Consider the following 18746-nt stretch of genomic DNA (forward strand, 5'->3'; position numbering starts at 1 on the left):
CAAAGTGGTAAATCACCAACGTTGTAAAGGACCAACATGTCCGTCGTGCATCAGTTGCCAGAGGGAATGTGAGGTGAAAGCACTATTTACGTAGCCCACGAGAACAAGCCTCTGCCATTATGCAAGCTCTGCTGATATCGAGCTTTTTTAGCAAATTCTGAACAATCCGCTTTTCAGGCGAGCATGCAGTGGCTTGCGAGTCCCGCTCTCCCTGCACCTACATGTTCCAACTCGGTGGCCACACACATACACACGGAAAATTCAAACTGTTGAGGATTCAAACACTTCAAAAGGACAATGACTATGAAAAAAAAGAAAACTTGTGAAAATAATTTAACTGACACTGCAACAGATACCATCTATCCCACAAATCTGGGGCCCTTATGCGGAGTTCTTTCAATATACTTGGTTGGTGTTTGCAGGTTTGAGACATTCTGAATACATTAGAACCCTATAGCTAATTTACTGTAGAGTTGAGTTGCAGTATGAAGACACTAATTTACAGGTCATTCACCGTATAGAGCAGACCACACAATTATTGAGACTGAGCTCACCTGGTCTGATAGGGAACAATGACGTCCTCTGTCAATATCAATGGTATGCACCTGTTTAATAACTGCTTTCATAGATAAGAATGGGGTCAATGATTCCTTCACTGACCCACACACACTGAAACTATACGATTAGACTACTAGCTCATACAGGCACCTCTGACAACTTCACCTTAATAGAAGAGAACCTCCACTCTTCCATAACCTCCAACATTATTATCAGACTTGAGCGTGTGCATGTCTGTGTGTGTTCATGTACTTCCATGAAGTGGCATTGCCTTGTCTTCTGGATAGTAGAGACTCAATTAGGTGCACGGAAACTTGGCCCTCTGTGTGTGTGTGTGTGTGTGTGTGTGTGTTTGTTCCTCTGCCTCTACCGTGCCTTCTCTTCAACCCAACAATCACAACCATATATATACAAAAACCTTCGGCACGAACGCACAACGACATACTCAACCTCCGTTATGACTAACTTTTCCACAACCGTTTCCAAAACATTTAGTTGCGGTCGCAGTATGGGGAACCTGCCTGTCTGTTCTTCTGGCTCTCTTACAACTAAATGAATGATGAACCAGAATAGCTGTTGTGTTCTGTTAGAGTCTATGCCAGTGGCTTAGACAGTAGACCAGCGGCTGTGTATGAGGCACGTCCCCTACATTAGATGAGTCACGCTTGGGCCACACATGACTATTTAATGGGCCGCTGTGTGTGTGTGTGTGTGTGTGTGTGTGTGTGTGTGTGTGTGTGTGTGTGTGTGTGTGTGTGTGTGTGTGTGTAGTCCTGTCTTGCCAGCTGCCTTTGGATTTACTAAAAGGAAAGAGATGCTTTTGAGATTTTGCGGCAAAGGGACTGAGAAAGATGAGGGAACGCAGACAGGAAATAAAACATCCTTGAGAAAAAAGGAAGGGAGAAGAGAAAAAAATGTAAAGAAAGAATGAAATCAGAGGAATGAAAAGAGGTAGACTTTCTGGATGGTACTGACTGGCATTGAACAAGACTCAATAATAATGGAATTAAAAATATATCCCCTTCCTTCCCTTACACTTCTTCTCTGCTTTTCTTTCAGTATCAAGGCTACCTTACCATTTCCCTCCTGGTCACCGTCTTACCATCCCACTCCACTCTACTGTCCATCCTTCCCACACAAGGCCTCAGATCCCTATGCCAAATTCTGCTCAACCAAGTATTTATTTTCTCCTAGAAAACTCCTCAGCTATTTGTGAAGCAGGTCTGTGTTTGTTATGAAACCATTGTTAGAAATCAGCTGTGCGTCGTAAATGCCACTTCAACACTCAAAAACCCGACAAACTCCTTCTTTGATCTTGGGTCTCGCAAGGCCACCGTTTCCCCTCCGTTTCCCCTGCTAATGAGACGCACGCACGGATCCATGTGCAACTTCTGCAGCAATCAGAGCAGCCGAAAACCTCAGTAGCACTGGTACCCTTTCTGTTGAAATTCTCATAGCCTTAAAGTGACCAAATAGGCTATATCCATCTAACGTTACATAAGAGGGAGGTGGATTTGATATTACACAGAAGTGTGTGAATTATAGATGTGACTGGTGCTTCCTCCAAGGGACCTTTCCCTGGCAGAGTAGTGCTAACAGAGCCAGTGGTGGAGAAGGAGCAGGGTTTTAGCTCACGCAATGCAAAGCCAGTGAGGTAACCGTACAGTCAAGTCCAGCACACAGACCAGGGATGGACCACCAGCATGAAGTCACCTGGATATTAAGGTGACAAATGGAAAATGTTTCCAAAAACGGCTTTCCATCAAGTTCTACCTTCCTCATTCATAGGCTACATCTCAAACCGAACACTTGGCCCCTAAGCTGTTTATCAAGTGCTACTTGCTGTTGTGTTCAATAGTGATCACTTGAGTCTTCAAGTGTTTTGGCCAAAATGAGCAATGAGACGATGCGTACTTGACGTCACAACTGCCACTTATCAATATTCCAAAAACGCGCATGCCATTGTGTACCGCTGCCCGTCTTGTGCATGACTCGCTCGCTATGAAACATGGGCACTGGGGCAGACAGACTCATACTCTGATACAGTAAGAAAGTTGACAAAAAAGGCATCTCTACTCCTACACAAAATATGTGTATCGGTCGCCAGTGATTTCATCAGCTGATTTAGCTTGTTGTAGCTTGCCTGCTGCTGGCTAGTTTCACGAAGGATACATATCTCCTTACAGCATTGATGCGTTTGTTAATTGTTTAATTTAAAATGCTCCCTTTATGATGATGATTGGGACCTGTTAGTGGTAGTTTTGTGATAAATGCACTATGATTTTAATTTTGTGGAAGGAAAAAAAATGCTTTTGGTTAGGGATTTTTTAATGTCCCAATGTTGTCTTAACGTTTAAAACGTTCACACCCATCCTGGATAGATAACACTGCAAATGAGCTCAGCCCTCACACACAGTGATCATTTATTAAGCCCTCAGCAGCAGTCTTGATGATTCATAAGAAAAGATTATGGCAATAATAGTCAAAGTGACATTGTGCACCTGGACTACATGGAGCACCTCTCTGGGTGAACAGTAAGACGGTTCATGTTCGCATGACAACCATAAGGCAACTTTATTGCAATATTCAGCTTCACATGGCTTTTCCACGTGGTTAGTCAGTGGCTACAGCCAACCACAGTATGAATAGAACACTTTCTACTCTTCATGTAGCCTATCATTACTGTATTTCAACCTTACTGCAACATTCCAATCCCAAACATGTTATTAATGGCTGTAAATGTCTGCAGTTTTAAACACACACACACACACACACACACACACACACACACAGACCTCTATTCATACAAGATAAGTAATTTATTACAACCTTATTATAACCTAACTACAACCTTACCACAACATTCTGCTTCACATGTGGCAAGTCTACAGCCAACTGCAGTGTGAAGTCCAGCACACACACACACACACACACACACGTCTCTATTCATACATACTTTATTTACTGTACCTTTTGTCCCCTCCCCTTGAGACAAATATTACCATATAGACTAATCTCTCTTGCTGGGCCTCTCTCCACAGGCCATTAGATATGACTTAGGGCATTGGCGCCAAAGCACCACGGTATTTTCCCAGCCTCTTTATCCAGGTCAGCTTTTATTGGGGGCCATAACAGCTGCTTGTCCTTTGCCCATGAACCTGCGGGGCTGCTAGCTGTGTGTGCTAGCTGGCTAATGGGATATTGACGAGCCCTTTCCATTAGCGATGACCGGAGTGTGACCTAGTGATAACTGTTATCACACACTGGCTAGGCTACCCTGTTAAATGAAGGTCAACGGTATGGACATGATAGCCAGCAGCATACCACCCTGCATACATACGTCTGCTGGCATTCTTCTCAAGATAAGCAGGGTTGGTCCTGGTCAGTCCCTGGATGTGAGACCAGATGCTGCTGGAAGTGGTGTTGGAGGCCCAGTAGGAGGCACTCTTTACTCTGGTCTAAAAAAATATCCCAATGCCCCAGGGCAGTGATTCGGGACACTGCCCTGTGTAGGGTCCCATCTTTCGGATGGGACGTTAAATGGGTGTCCTGACTCTGAGGTCATTAAAGATTCCATGGCACTTATCGTAAGAGTAGGGGTGTTAACCCTGGTGTCCTGGTTAAATTCCCAATCTGGCCCTCAAACCATCATGGCTACCTAATCATCCCCAGTTTACAATTGGCTCATTCATCCCCCTCCTCTCCCCTGTAACTATTCCCCAGGTCGTTGCTGAAAATGAGAACGTGTTCTCAGTCAACTTACCTGGTAAAATAACAGATAAATAAATCAAATACCATGGAGTAGCCCTTAGTTGTGAAGTAGAGTATATGTGTTGGTATGGTAGGTGTTAATACATCATGAAGTGAAGGTGAGGATGAAGTTTTATTTGACCAGAAACAAGCTTTAGGTTAAATTAAAACCTCTTATTGTAAGTGTGAAACATTTATGAAGTAGGAAACAGTTATGAGTTGGGATACATTTGTAAGGTAGGACATATTTGTTATGTAGTGTGTGGTTGGCTATAGGGTTTAATGTGTATTATGTGGGCTTAGTTTACACAGTAGACAGAGCACATAGTATACAGTCTGTGGGGAGATGGTTGAAGATGATCCGAGATGAATCTACTGTTGATAGAGTGGCGAAATCAAACACTTCTCAGGCTAGCGGGTTACCGTCTTTTGCCTTTCATGGATTCACTTTATGTGGAGTTTACATTCCAATCTCATCAAATTCATGGCGGGGCACGACCTCTGTGAGTGCTAGGCAAAATCTTCCCGATACATTTCTGGGTCTTAAACAAAACAGGGTAAATCAGAGAGTCACATAATTGAAGTTTATGGCAAATTTGATAAAACTTTGCCTCTCTCTTAGTTGAAGCACTTAGTAAATCACTGAAAGCTAGAGCTGGCATTAAAATAGCCTTTTCCAACTAGATCTCGTTTCAAGCTGTTGCCCACGGTGCCCTAGCACAAGGTACAGCTGTGTAGTGCTACGGCAAAAGCCAAAATGTGCACCATGGGGGGGCTACAACAAGCTGGACGTCTGAGGCCTAAAGACCCATTATTTATCTCGCCTGCTTGGCTATACCCCCTCGACTCCAGCTTGAGTTACCAGTGGGGAGAGACACAGGACAGCTGTGTCCAGTGTGTTATGTAAGCCACCCAGAGGCAATAAAACCTTGGGTCCCCCCAAAAAGCATACCAAGATGGCGCCGAAGAAAATGGCTGACATCTTACATTCTCACAATCAATTATGCTATTTTGTACAGTTTTTGCATAACTTATGTTATATCTTATTGTGTACATAATGTTGCTGCTACCGTCTCTTATGAACAAAAATAACTTCTGGACATCAGAACAGCGATTACTCACCGCGGACTGGAATAAACTTTTTCCTTTAACGAGTCCGACGAGAAGGATGTCCTGCTTTCACTGGAACAGGCCCAGATCCACGCCTTTTGCGTGAAGAAAAGATGCAGGAAAATTGGCCACAGATCGGCCAACCTTCTGAGAATCCGTACAACAGCGAGTAAACTCCCAATGCCATCCGTTCTGCTTGCTAAAGTGCAATCATTGGAAAATAAAATTGATGACCTACGATTTAAGATTACCCTACCAACGGGAAATCAAAAACCGTAACATCTTATGTTTCACCGAGACGTGGCTGAACGACAATACGGACAATATAGAGCTAGCGGGATTTTCCATACACCGGCAGAACAGAGACTTATACTTATTTTCCACCATAATTTGCAAATAAATTCGTTAAAAATCCTACAATGTGATTTTCTGGATTTTTTTTTCTCATTTTGTCTTGTAGCATCATCAAATCAAATGTTATTTGTCACATACACATGGTTAGCAGATGTTAATGCGAGTGTAGCGAAATGCTTGTGCTTCTAGTTCCGACAATGCAGTAATAACCAACGAGTAATCCAACCTAACAATTACACAACTACTACCTCATACACAAGTGTAAAGGGATAAAGAATATGTACATAAAGATATATGAATTAGTGATGGTACAGAACGGCATAGGCAAGATGCAGTAGATGGTATCGAGTACAGTATATACATATGAAATGAGTAATGTAGGGTGTGTAAACAAGGTGGCATAGTTTAAAGTGGCTAGTGATACATGTATTACATAAAGATGCAGTAGATGATATAGAGTACAGTATATACATATACATATGAGATGAGTAATGTAGGGTATGTAAACATTATATTAAGTGGCATTGTTTAAAGTGGCTAGTGATACATTTTTTACATCAATTTCCATTATTAAAGTGGCTGGAGTTGAGTCAGTATGTTGGCAGCAGCCACTCAATGTTAGTGTTGGCTGTTTAACAGTCTGATGGCCTTGAGATAGAAGCTGTTTTTCAGTCTCTCGGTCCCTGCTTTGATGCACCTGTACTGACCTCGTCTTCTGGATGGTAGTAGGGTGAACAGGCAGTGGCTCGGGTGGTTGTTGTTTGGAGGGTACTATGGTGTTAAATGCTGAGCTGTAGTCGATGAACAGCATTCTCACATAGGTATTCCTCTTGTCCAGATGGGTTAGGGCAGTGTAAGTGTGGTTGCGAATGCGTCGTCTGTGGACGGAAGGTAATGCTACGGGGCGGTAGTCGTTTAGCTCAGTTACCTTAGCTTTCCTGGGAACAGGAACAATGGTGGCCCTCTTGAAGCATGTGGGAACAGCATACTGGGATAAGGATTGATTGAATATGTCCGTAAACACACCAGCCAGCTGGTCTGCGCATGCTCTGAGGACGCGGCTGGGGATGCCGTCTGGGCCTGCACCCTTGCAAGGGTTAACATGTTTAAATGTTTTACTAACGTTGGCTGCAGTGAAGGAGTCCGCAGGTTTTGGTAGCGGGCCGTGTCAGTGGCACTGTATTGTCCTCAAATGAGCAAAAAGGTTATTTAGTATGTCTGGGACCAAGACATCCTGGTCCGCGACGGGGCTGTTTTTCTCATACCCAAGAAGGCTCGAGGATGTAATCTCTGCCAAAAGTGCTTCAACAAAGTACTGAGTAAAGGGTCGGAACACATATGTCAATGTGATATTTTTGTTTTTCATTTTCTATAAAATTTGCTAAAAAAAATCTAAAAACCTATTTTTGGTTTGTCATTATGGGATATTGTGTGTAGATTGATGAGGGGGAAAAAACTATTAAAAACATTTTAGAATAAGGCTGTAATGTAACAAAATGTGGAAAAGGTCAAGGAGTCTGAATACACTGTATATACAGAGTAAACCAAACATTAAGAACACCTTCCTAATATTGAGTTGCACCCGCCTCTTTTGCCCTCAGAACAGCCTCAATTGGTAGGGGCATGGACTCTTCAAGGTGTCGAATGCGTTTCACAGGGATGCTGGTCCATGTTGACTCCAATGCTTCCAAACAGTTGTGTCAAGTTGGCTGGATGTCCTTTGGCTGGTGGACCATTCTTGATACACACGGGAAACTGTTGAGTGTGAAGAACCCAGTAGCGTTGCAGTTCTTGACACAAACCAGTGCCTACTACCATACCCAATTCAAAAACGCACTTCAATATTTTGTCTTGCCCATTCACCCTCTGAATGGCACACATACTCAATCCATGTCTTAATTGTCTTAAGGTTTAAAAATACTTATTTAAACCTGTTCACTCCCCTTCATCTACACTGATGTAGAAGTGGATTTAAACGAGTGACATTTTGAGGGATACACTTGGTCAGTCTGTCATGGAAAGAGCATGTGTTCATAATGTTTTGTACGTGATTGTCTCCCAATGTGTAATCAAGGTTTATTTTTGTTAAATACTATATCTGGTTATGCAGTGTACCAAATTATCTACAACTATATTCCGGACCCGACCATCCGTTCAAGAAAAAAAAACATCTAGCGGCTGAGAGTAATTGGGGACCCTGGCTTTAACCCTTATGACGAACCCATTGACCTGGTCCTGCAACAGAGGGGTGAGCTGGTGGTTATATAATGTACTATCAACTAGCAAATCAATATCACCATAAAAAGGTTCCTATTCGCATAAACCTCAGCGTGGCATATGGACACTCATCGACTAGCTCGATTGCGTTTCTCTCTGCCTTTCCTTCATGTAAATCAAATTATGGGTCCACTTATTGACTATCCTTAGGATAAATTGTGCTTGTTGCAAATATAACATGCATATGAAGCCGGCTTAAGGTTGATATTTTACAGTAGTTGACTGTTGAACATGGAGCTATTGCGCAACAGGAGATCTACCCACCCAGCAAGACTGTCTAGCCCCATGTTAAATGAAATTACAGGGTGTTAATGGTGTAAACTATTTTCTGCATAGGAAACGACCTTGCTGAGGCCCTGTGGCTGTGGTTGAAGGGAAAAGGAGGAGGGAGGGAGGATCCTGCACCCGGCTAGATGGGGCTGGCTGGCTTCTGATCCAACTCACATCGCTCACTTGGTTTGCGTTCCAAATGGTGCTCCATTCCTTATATAGTGCACTACCTTTGGCAAGGTTCCATAGGGCTCTGGTCAAAAGTAGTGCACTGGATAGGGTTCCATTTGGGACACCACCCCTGGGTCTTAGCGGCTAAAATAGCGCTAGGCTAGCTCCAGTGGCTGTTCACACCCACACCATCCGGTTGTCCCGTCAGGCAACGCCACGTCGGGCTGACTCAGAGACAATAATTACTGTCTAATTAGGGAGATGAGCAGCGGTTTAATGTTTAATCGCCTCTCCGGCCCGGTCGGCCACAGGTGAGAACCAGATCCCACCGCCTGACTGGATGACTGGGAGACTGACTGACAGGTGCTGGGAACACTACTACACTACAACCATGAGACAAGTGTATCCTCATGGGTGAAGTGGCCTCTTGACTTGCACGGATATGGAGTCAGAGTATGAGACAACAGTCATTTCCATTATATGGAGTGAAAATGGGAAAACTGACTGTAGATCAGAGCTGACTTGAGGTTAGTGTATCAAACATCAGCTAATATGACTGTGTTTTATGAGGCGAAAACGGAAAACTCACTTTAGATCAGAGCTTAGTAACGGACTTGGAAGGGCCTTTGTTCTGGATTGTGGCTTGCTGGTCAAGTTTGACACTACTTTAATGAGCGGTTTGCCTCCTAGTGTGTGTGTGTGTGTGTGTGTGTGTGTGTGTGTGTGTGTGTGTGCGCACACCTGCCGCTAGGGTAGTCACTGTAGTCTATTTTCTTACCAGTTTCATATATTTTTTTTCCATTTTGTTCCATTTTTGAGTCATTGGCCTGTTTTTTTGTTGTTGCTTTTGACCATAGATATCTCAGCTATAATGACCACAGAGTAAATGTACCTCCAAACTCAGACCTTTAGGTTTAAGCTGGGAGGCATAATGTGGTTAAGTATGGGACATTTGGCGTGTGATGCACTCTGTGATTAGGAAAGTGATGAAAGGTGCAAGACATGAAATTTGGAGAGGGGGTTGATAGAGCTTTCTCAGGATAGGGGGAGACTTTTTAGGGGAGGGACAGTTATATACACATTGTAATTTTCATGTACAACTGTGTCTAGCAGCTTGATCATCATGATACTTTTACAGGCATGATTTATGGTAAGTATACTTGAAACTTGTATCTCATTATGGTAAGTTGTGAAATAAGTATATTAAGTTATAATTGTAAGGGCTTAGCATATAATAAGATGATCAGGCTTTACCGGGCTAAAACAGAATGAATATATACTGAACAAAAATATAAAACGCAACAATTGTTAGTTTTTTACTGAATTACAGTTTATACAAGGAAAACAGCCATGGGTGAGTTTTTCCCCACAAAAGGGCTTAATTATAGACAGAAATACTGAGGCGGCTTATGGTAGAGAAATTAACATTAAATTATCTGGCAACAGCTCTGGTGGACATTCCTGCAGTCAGTATGCCAATTGCACGCTCCCTCAAAACATCTGTGGCATTGTGTTGTGTGACAAAACCTCTCTGCAGCATTTGACACTGTCGGTTATAAGATTTTAACTGACCTTGCCTGGTTCCACTCCCATCTATCTAATAGACAACAGTTTGTCTCCCTTGGCAACTACAGGTCTCCCCCAGCCCCTGTATCACCAGATGTCCGACAAGGCTGAGTGTTAAGTCCATTACTGTTTAGTATGCTACCCCTTGGTCAGATCATCTGTCAATTCGGAGTCAGATTTCACTGTTATGCAGATGACACAAATCCACAACCACACAAAACCCATTCTGGCACCCCCCTTTGTTGTTGACTGTCTCCGTGAAGTGAAAACTTGAATGAGCAATAACTTCTTAAAACTAAATGACGACAAAACAGAGATCATGCTCATGGGCCCGAACTCCCTCATCAAGAAACTGGGTCAGCTCAACATGAGAATCGACAGCTGCAACATTCACTCCAACTTCATAGGCAGGAACCTTGGTGTTATATTTGACTCCACTCTGTGGTTTGAACCCCATATCCAGAACATAACCAACTTGGCCTTCTTCCACCTTAAAAAGAAAATCTCACGACTCAGACCCTCTCTCACTGACCCCACTACTGAAACCCTCATTCACACCTTTGTTTTATCACACCTGGACTACTGCAACGCCATTCTCAAATCAAATAAATCTAAATGTATTTGTCACATGGGCCAAATACCACCGGTGTAGACTTTACAGTGACATGCTTGCTTATGAGCCCTTCCCAACAATGCAGAATTTAAAAATATATACAGGGAGTACCAGTACCAGATCAATGTGCAGAGGTACGAGGTACTTGATGTAAACATGTACACGAAGGCAGGGTAAAGTGACTAGGCATCAGGATAGATAATAATAATAGTAAAATAAAGAACAGAGAAGCAGCAGCATATGATGAGTGTAAAAGTGTGTGTGTAATGTGTATGTGTGTTGTGTCGGTCTGTGTGTGTGTGCGAATGTGAATGTCTGTGGAGTTTGTGTGGGAGTGTCAAGGTAGTGTGTGTGTGTGTGTGTGTGTCTATAAACTCAGCAAAAAAAGAAAACATTCCTTTATCAGGAACCTGTCTTTCAAAGATAATTTGTAAAAAGTTTCCCATGCTTGTTCAATGAACCATAAACAATTAATGAACATACACCTATGGAACGGTCGTTAAAACACTAACAGCTTACAGACGGTAGGCAATTAAGGTCACAGTTATGAAAACCTTTCTAATGACTCTGAAACACACCAAAAGAAAGATGCCCAGGGTCCCTGCTCATCTGCCTGAACGTGCCTTAGGCATGCTGCAAGGAGGCATGAGGACTGCAGATGTGGCCAAAGCAATAAATTGCAATGTCTGTACTGTGAGACGCCTAAGTCAGCGCTATAGGGAGACAGGACGGACAGCTGATCGTCCTCGCAGTGGCAGACCACGTGTAACACCTGCACAGGATCGGTACATCCGAACATCACACCTGCGGGACAGGTACAGGATGGCAACAACAACTTCCCGAGTTACACCAGGAACGCACAATGGTACCCTTCCTGCAGGCTCATCCTGACATGACTCTCCAGGATGACAATGCCACCAGCCATACAGCTCGTTCTGTGCATGATTTCCTGCAAGACGGGAATGTCAGTGTTCTGCCATGGCCAGCGAAGAGCCTGGATCTCAATCCCATTGAGCACATCTGGGACCTGTTGGATTGGAGGATGAGGGCTGGGGCCATTCCCCCCAGAAACATCTGGGAACTTGCAGGTGCCCTGGTGGAAGAGTGGGGTAACATCTCACAGCAAGAAATGGCAAATCTGGTGCAGTCCGTGAAGAGGAGATGAACTGCAGTACTTAATGCAGCTGGTGGCCACACCAGATACTGACTGTTACTTTTGATTTTGACCCCCCCTTTGTTCAGGGACACATTGTTCAATTTCTGTTATTCACATGTCTGTGTAACCTGTTTAGTTTATGTCTCAGTTGTTGAATCTTATGTTCATACAAATATTTACACGTTAAGTTTTCTGAAAATAAACGCAGTTGACAGTGAGAGGACGTTTATATTTTTGCTGAGTTTATATGGTTTGTATATATAGTCTAGTGAGTAGAGTCAGTGCAAGATAGTCGGTGCAGACAGTTTGGGTACCATTAATTTACTATTTAGCAGTCTGGCTATTTAGCAGTCTTATGGCTTGGGGGTAGAAACTGTCTTGGAGCCTGTTGGTCCGAGAGCCGATGCTCCAGTACTGTTTGCCAGACGGCAGTAGTGAACAGTCTATGGCTTGGGTGGCTGAAGTCTTTGGCAATTTTTCGGGCCTTCCTCTGACACCGCCTGATATAGAGGTCCTGGATAGCAAGGAGCTCGGCCCCAGTGATGTACTGGGCTGTCTGCACCACTCTCTGTAGCGCTTTGCGGTTAGGGCCGGTGCATTTGCCACTACCAAGCAGTGATGCAGCCAGTCAAGATGATCTTGATGGTGGAGCTGTAAAACCTTTTTAGGATCTGAGGGCCCATGACAAATGTTTTTAGCCTCCTGAGGGGGAGGAGACACCGCCGTGCCCACTTCATAACTGTGCGGACCATGTTAGGGCCATGTTAGGTCCTTAGTGAAGTGTACGCCAAGGAACTTTTAACTCTCGACCTGCTCCACAACAGCCCGTTGATGTGGCATGTTCTCCCCTCTTTCTCCTATAGTCCACAATCAGCTCCTTGGTCTTACTGACGTTGAGGGAGGAGGTTGTCCTGGCACCACACAAGTCTCTGACCTCCATGTAGGCTGACTCATCACCGTGTTGTCAGCAAACTTGATGATGTTGTTGGGAGTCGTGAGTGGCCACAGTCATGGGTGAACAGGAGGGGACTAAGCACACACCCCTGACGGGCCCCCATGTTGAGAGTCAGCATGGCTGAGCTGTTCTTGCCTACCCTCACCACTGCATACAGTTGCAGAGGAAGAGGTTCAGTCCCAAGGTCCCTAGCTTGGTGATGAGCTTGGAGGGTACAATGGTGTTGAACGCTGAGCTGTAGTCTATGAACAGCATGCTCACATAGTTATTTCCCATTTTGTCCAGTTGGGAGAGGGCAGTGTGAAGCGCAATTAAGATTTCGTCATCTGTAAATCTGTTGGGGCGGTATGCAAATTGAAGTGGGTCTAGGGCGTCTGGGATGATGGTGTTGATGTGTGTCATGACCAGCCTTTCAAAGCACTTCACAATTACAGATGTGAGTGCTATAGGGCAATAGTCATTTAGGCAGGTTGCCTTGGAGCTCTTGGGAACAGAGAATGGTGGTCAACTTGAAACATGTTGGGATTATAGACTGGGACAAGGATAGACACTTGCCAGCTGGTCTGAGCATGCTTTGAGAAAACGCCCTGGTGTCCTGTCTGGCCCAGAGGCCTTGTGATTGTTAATCTGTTGAAACGTGGAGAGCGAAATCAGAGTCACCCGAAAAAAAGGGGCTTTCACACAAGGCACAGTGTTATATTCCTCGAAGTGAACATTAAAGGCATTTACACTGAACAAAAATAAACTCAACACTTAACAATTTCCAAGTTACAGTCCATATGAAGAAATCAGTCAATTTAAATAAATGAATTGGGCCCTAATCTATGGATTTCACATGACTGAGAATACAGATAGGAGGAATCTGTTGGTCACAGAAAAGGTAGGGGCGTGGATCAGAAGACCAGTCAGTATCTGGTGTGATCATCATTTGCCCCATGCAGTGCAACACATCTCCTTCACATAGAGTTGATCAGGCTGTTGATTGTAGCCTGTGGAAAGTTGTCCCACTCCTCTTCAATGGCTGTGTGAAGTTTCTGGATATTGGTGGGAACTGGAACACGCTGTCGTTCATGTCTGTAAAAAAGCATTCCAGGTGAAGCTCGTTGAGAGAATGCCAAGAGTATGCAAAGCTGTCATCAAGGCTAAGGGTGGCTACTTTGAAGAATCTCAAATATATTTTTATTTGTTTAATACTTTTTTGATTACTACATGATTCCATGTGTGTTATTTCATAGTTTTGACCCCTCCTGTCTCAGCCTCCAGTATTCATGCTGCAATAGTTTGTGTCGGGGGGCTAGGGTCAGTCTGTTATATCTGTATTTCTCCTGTCCTATCCGGTGTCCTGTGTGAATTTTAGTATTCTCCCTCTAATTCTCTCTCTCTCTCTCTCTCTCTCTCTCTCTCTCTCTCTCTGAGGACCTGAGCCCTAGGACCATGCCTCAGGACTACCTGGCCTGATGACTACTTGCTGTCCCCAGTCCACCTGGTAGTGCTGCTGCTCCAGTTTCAACTGTTCTTCCTGCGGCTATGAAACCCTGACCTGTTCACCGGATGTGCCATCTTGTCCTGGACCTTCTGTTTTCGACTCTCTCTCTCTACCGCACCTGCTGTCTCTAACTCTGAATGATCGGCTATAAAAAGCCAACTGACATTTACTCCTGAGGTGCTGACCTGTTGAACACTCTACAACCACTGTGATTATTATTATTATTATTATTATTATTATTATTATTATTATTATTATTATTATTATTATTATTATTTGACCCTGCTGGTCATCTATGAACATTTTAAAATCTTGGCCATGTACTGTTATAATCACCACCCCTCAGAGCCTGGTTCCGCTCTAGGTTTCTACCTTTCTAGGGAGTTTTTCCTAGCCACAGTGCTTCTACATCTGCATTGCTTGTTGTCTGGGGTTTTAGGCTAGGGATCTGTGTAGCATTTTGAGACATCTGCTGATGAAAAACAGCTTTAAAAATACATTTGATTGATTTATTTCTTCACTATTATTCTACAAATGTAGAAAAAAGTCAAAATATTTTTTTTTTTAAAACACTTGAATGAGTAGGTGTCCAAACCTTTGACTGGTACCATGCATGCATACATGCATACATGCATACATACATACACATACAGTTGAAGTCAGAAGTTTTACATACACTTAGGTTGGAGTCATTAAAACTTGTTTTTCAAACACTCCACAAATGTCTTGTTAACAAACTATAGTTTTGGCAAGTCGGTTAGGACATCTACTTTGTGCATGACAAGTCATTTTTCCAACAATTGTTTACAGACAGATTATTTCACTGTATCACAATTCCAGTGGGTCAGAAGTTTACAAACACTAAGTTGACTGTGACTTTACACAGCTTGAAAAATTCCAGAAAATGTCATGGCTTTAGAAGCTTCTGATAGGCTTATTGACATCATTTGAGTCAATTGGAGGTGTACCTGTGGATGTATTTGAAGGACTACCTTCAAACTCAGTACCTCTTGGCTTGACATCAATGGAAAATCAAAAGAAATCACCGAAGACCTCAAAAAAAATTGTAGACCTCCACAAGTCTGGTTCATCCTTGGGAGCAATTTCCAAACGCCTGAAGGTACCATATTCATCTGTACAAACAATAGTACGCAAGTATAAACACCATGGGACCACGTGGCCGTCATACCATTCAGGAAAAAGACGCGTTCTGTCTCCTAGAGATGAAAGTACATTGGTGCGAAAAGTGCAAATCAATCCCAGAACAACAGCAAAGGACCTTGAGAAGATGCTGGAGGAAACAGGCACAGAAGTATCTATATCCACAGTAAAATGAGTCCTATATCGACATAACCTGAAAGGCCGCTCAGCAAGGAAGAAGCCACTGCTCCAAAACCGCCATACAAAAATCCAGACTACGGTCTGCAAATGCAGATGGAGAAATGTCCTCTGGTCTGATGAAACAAAAATGGAACTGTTTGCCCATAATGACCATTGTTATGTTTGGAGGAAAAGGGGGAGGCTTGCAAGCCGAAGAGCACCATCCCAACCATGAAGCATGGGGGTGGCAGCATCATGTTGTGGGGGTGCTTTGCTGCAGGAGGGACTGCTGCACTTCACAAAATAGATGGCATCATGAGGAAAGAAAATTATGTGGATATATTGAAGCAACATGTCAAGACATCAGTCAGGAAGTTAAAGCTTGGTCGCAAGTAGGTCTTCCAAATGGACAATGACCCCAAGCATACTTCCAAAGTTATGGCAAAACGGCTTGAGGACAACAAAGTCAAGGTACTGGAGTGGCCATCACAAAGCCCTGACCTCAATCTCATAGAAAATGTGTGGGCCGAACTGAAAAAGCATGTGCGAGCAAGGAGGCCTACAAACTTGACTCAGTTACACCGGCTCTGTCTGGAAGAATGGGCCAAAATTCACCCAACCTATTGTGGGAAGCTTGTGGAAGGCTAACCGAAACGTTTAACCCAAATTCTTTGGCCACTATGCCTATTTTGCCAATTGGCCTGGTTTACCACACGGAGCCCTGCTGATCTGTCTGCCGACGTAATAGCACCCACTCTTTCATTGTCACTATGCACAGGTTTACCCTCACTGTATTCACATCCTACCATACCTTTGTCTGTACATTATGCCTTGAATCTATTTTTACCGCGCCCAGAAATCTGCTCCTTTTACTCTCCGTTCTGAACGTAGTAGACGACCAGTTATTTTAGCCTTTAGCCGTACCCTTATCCTACTCCTCCTCCTCTGTTCCTCTGGTGATGTGGAGGTCAATCCAGGTCCTGCAGTGTCTAGCTCCACTCCCATTCCCCAGGCGCTATCATTTGTTGACTTCTGAAACCGTAAAAGCCTTGGTTTCATGCATGTTAACATTAGAAGCCTCCTCCCTAAGTTTGTTTTATTCACTGCCCTAGCACACTCTGCCAACCCGGATGTCCTAGCCGTGTCTGAATTCTGGCTCAGGAACACCACAAAAAAAAAACGGAAATTTCCATCCCTAACTATAACATTTTCCGACAAGATAGAACTGCCAAAGGGGCGGTGTTGCAATCTACTGCAGAGATAGAACTCTGCAGGCTGTCTTACGATCCAGGTCTGTACCCAAACAATTCGAGCTTCTACTATTAAAAATCCACCTTTCCAGAAACAAGTCTCTCCCCGTTGCCGCTTGCTATAGACCACCCTCTGCCACCAGCTATGCTCTGGACACCATATGTGAACTGATTGCCCCCCATCTATCTTCAGAGCTCGTGCTTGAATTTCAATAAGCATTTTTCTACGGCTGGCCATGCTTTCCACCTGGCTACCCCTACCCCGGTCAACAGTCCTGCACTCCCCACAGCAACTCGCCCAAGCCTCCCCATTTCTCCTTCACCCAAATCCAGATAGCTGATGTTCTTAAAGAGCTGCAAAATCTCAATCCCTACAAATCAGCCGGGCTAGACAATCTGGACCCTCTCTTTTAAAAATGATCTGCCGAAATTGTTGCAACCTCGTTTACTAGCCTGTTCAACCTCTTTCGTATCTTCTGAGATACCCAAAGATTGGAAAGCTGCCGCGGTCATCCCCCTCTTCAAAAGGAGAGACACTCTAGACCCAAACTGCTAAAGACCTATATCTATCCTACCCTGCCTTTCTTAGTTCTTCGAAAGCCAAGTTAACAAAACAGATTCCCGACCATTTCGAATCCCACTGTACCTTCTCCGCTATGCAATCTGGTTTCAGAGCTGGTCATGGGTGCACATCAGCCACGCTCAAGTTCCTAAATGACATCATAACCGCCATCGATAAGAGACATTACTGTGCAGCCCTATTCATCGACCTGGCCAAGGCTTTTGAATCTGTCAATCACCGTATTCTTATTGGCAGACTCAACAGCCTTGGTTTCTCAAAATGATTGCCTCACTTAGATCTCCAACTACTTCTCTGATAGAGGTCAGTGTGTCAAATCGGAGGGCCTGTTGTACGGACCTCTGTCAGTCTATGGGGGTACCACAGGGTTCAATTCTCGGGCCGACTCTTTTCTCTGTACACATCAATGATGTCACTCTTGCTACTGGTGATTCTCTGAACCACCTCTACGCAGACGACACTGTTCTGTATACTTCTGGCCCTTCTTTGGACACTGTGTTAACAACCCTCCAGACGAGCTTCAATGCCATACAACTCTCCTTCCATAGTCTCCAACTGCTCTTAAATGCAAGTAAAACTAAATGCATGCTCTTCAACCGATCACTGCCCGCACCTGCCCGCCCGTCCAGCATAACTACTCTGGATGGTTCCGACTTAGAATATGTGGACAACTACAAATACCTCGGTGTCTGGCTAGACTGTAAACTCTCCTTCCAAACTCATTAAGCATCTCCAATCCAAAATTAAATCTAGAATCGGATTCCTATTTCGCAACAAAGCATCCTCCACTTATGCTGCCAAAAATACCCTCGTAAAACTGACCATCCTACCGATCCTCGTCTTCGGCGATGACATTTATAAAATAGTCTCCAACACTCCACTCAACAAATTGGATGCAGCCTATCACAGTGCCATCCGTTTTGTCACCAAAGCCCCATATAATTACCCACCACTGCCACCTGTACGCTCTCGTTGGCTGGACCTCGCTTCATACTCGTCGCCAAACCCACTGGCTCCAGATCATCTACAAGTCTCTGCTAGGTAAAGCCCCGCCTTATCGCAGCTCACTGGTCACCATAGCAGCACCCACCCGTAGCACGCGCTCCAGCAGGTAGGTAGGTATATATATCACTGGTCACCCCCAAAGCCAATTCCTCCTTCGGACGCCTTTCCTTACAGTTCTCTGCTGCCAATGACTGGAACGAACTGCAAAAATCACTAAAGCTGGAGACTCGAATCTCCCTCACTAGTTTTAAGCACCAGCTGTCAGAGCAGCTCACAGATCACTGCACCTGTACATAGGCCATCTGTAAACAGCCCATCAACCTAC

At 44.1% G+C, this 18746-nt stretch overlaps 1 protein-coding gene across 2 annotated transcripts in view; it reads right to left on the bottom strand.

The window, feature by feature from the left end:
* Nucleotides 1-18746, bottom strand: part of LOC110500592 (insulin receptor substrate 1-B) — an 81426-nt gene that overhangs the window by 48760 nt on the left and 13920 nt on the right. The gene's annotated exons all lie outside the window — the stretch shown is intronic.

The sequence above is a fragment of the Oncorhynchus mykiss genome, chromosome 21 (assembly GCF_057628025.1).
Source record: "Oncorhynchus mykiss isolate SJ-2025 chromosome 21, ASM5762802v1, whole genome shotgun sequence".
Taxonomy (NCBI): domain Eukaryota; kingdom Metazoa; phylum Chordata; class Actinopteri; order Salmoniformes; family Salmonidae; genus Oncorhynchus; species Oncorhynchus mykiss.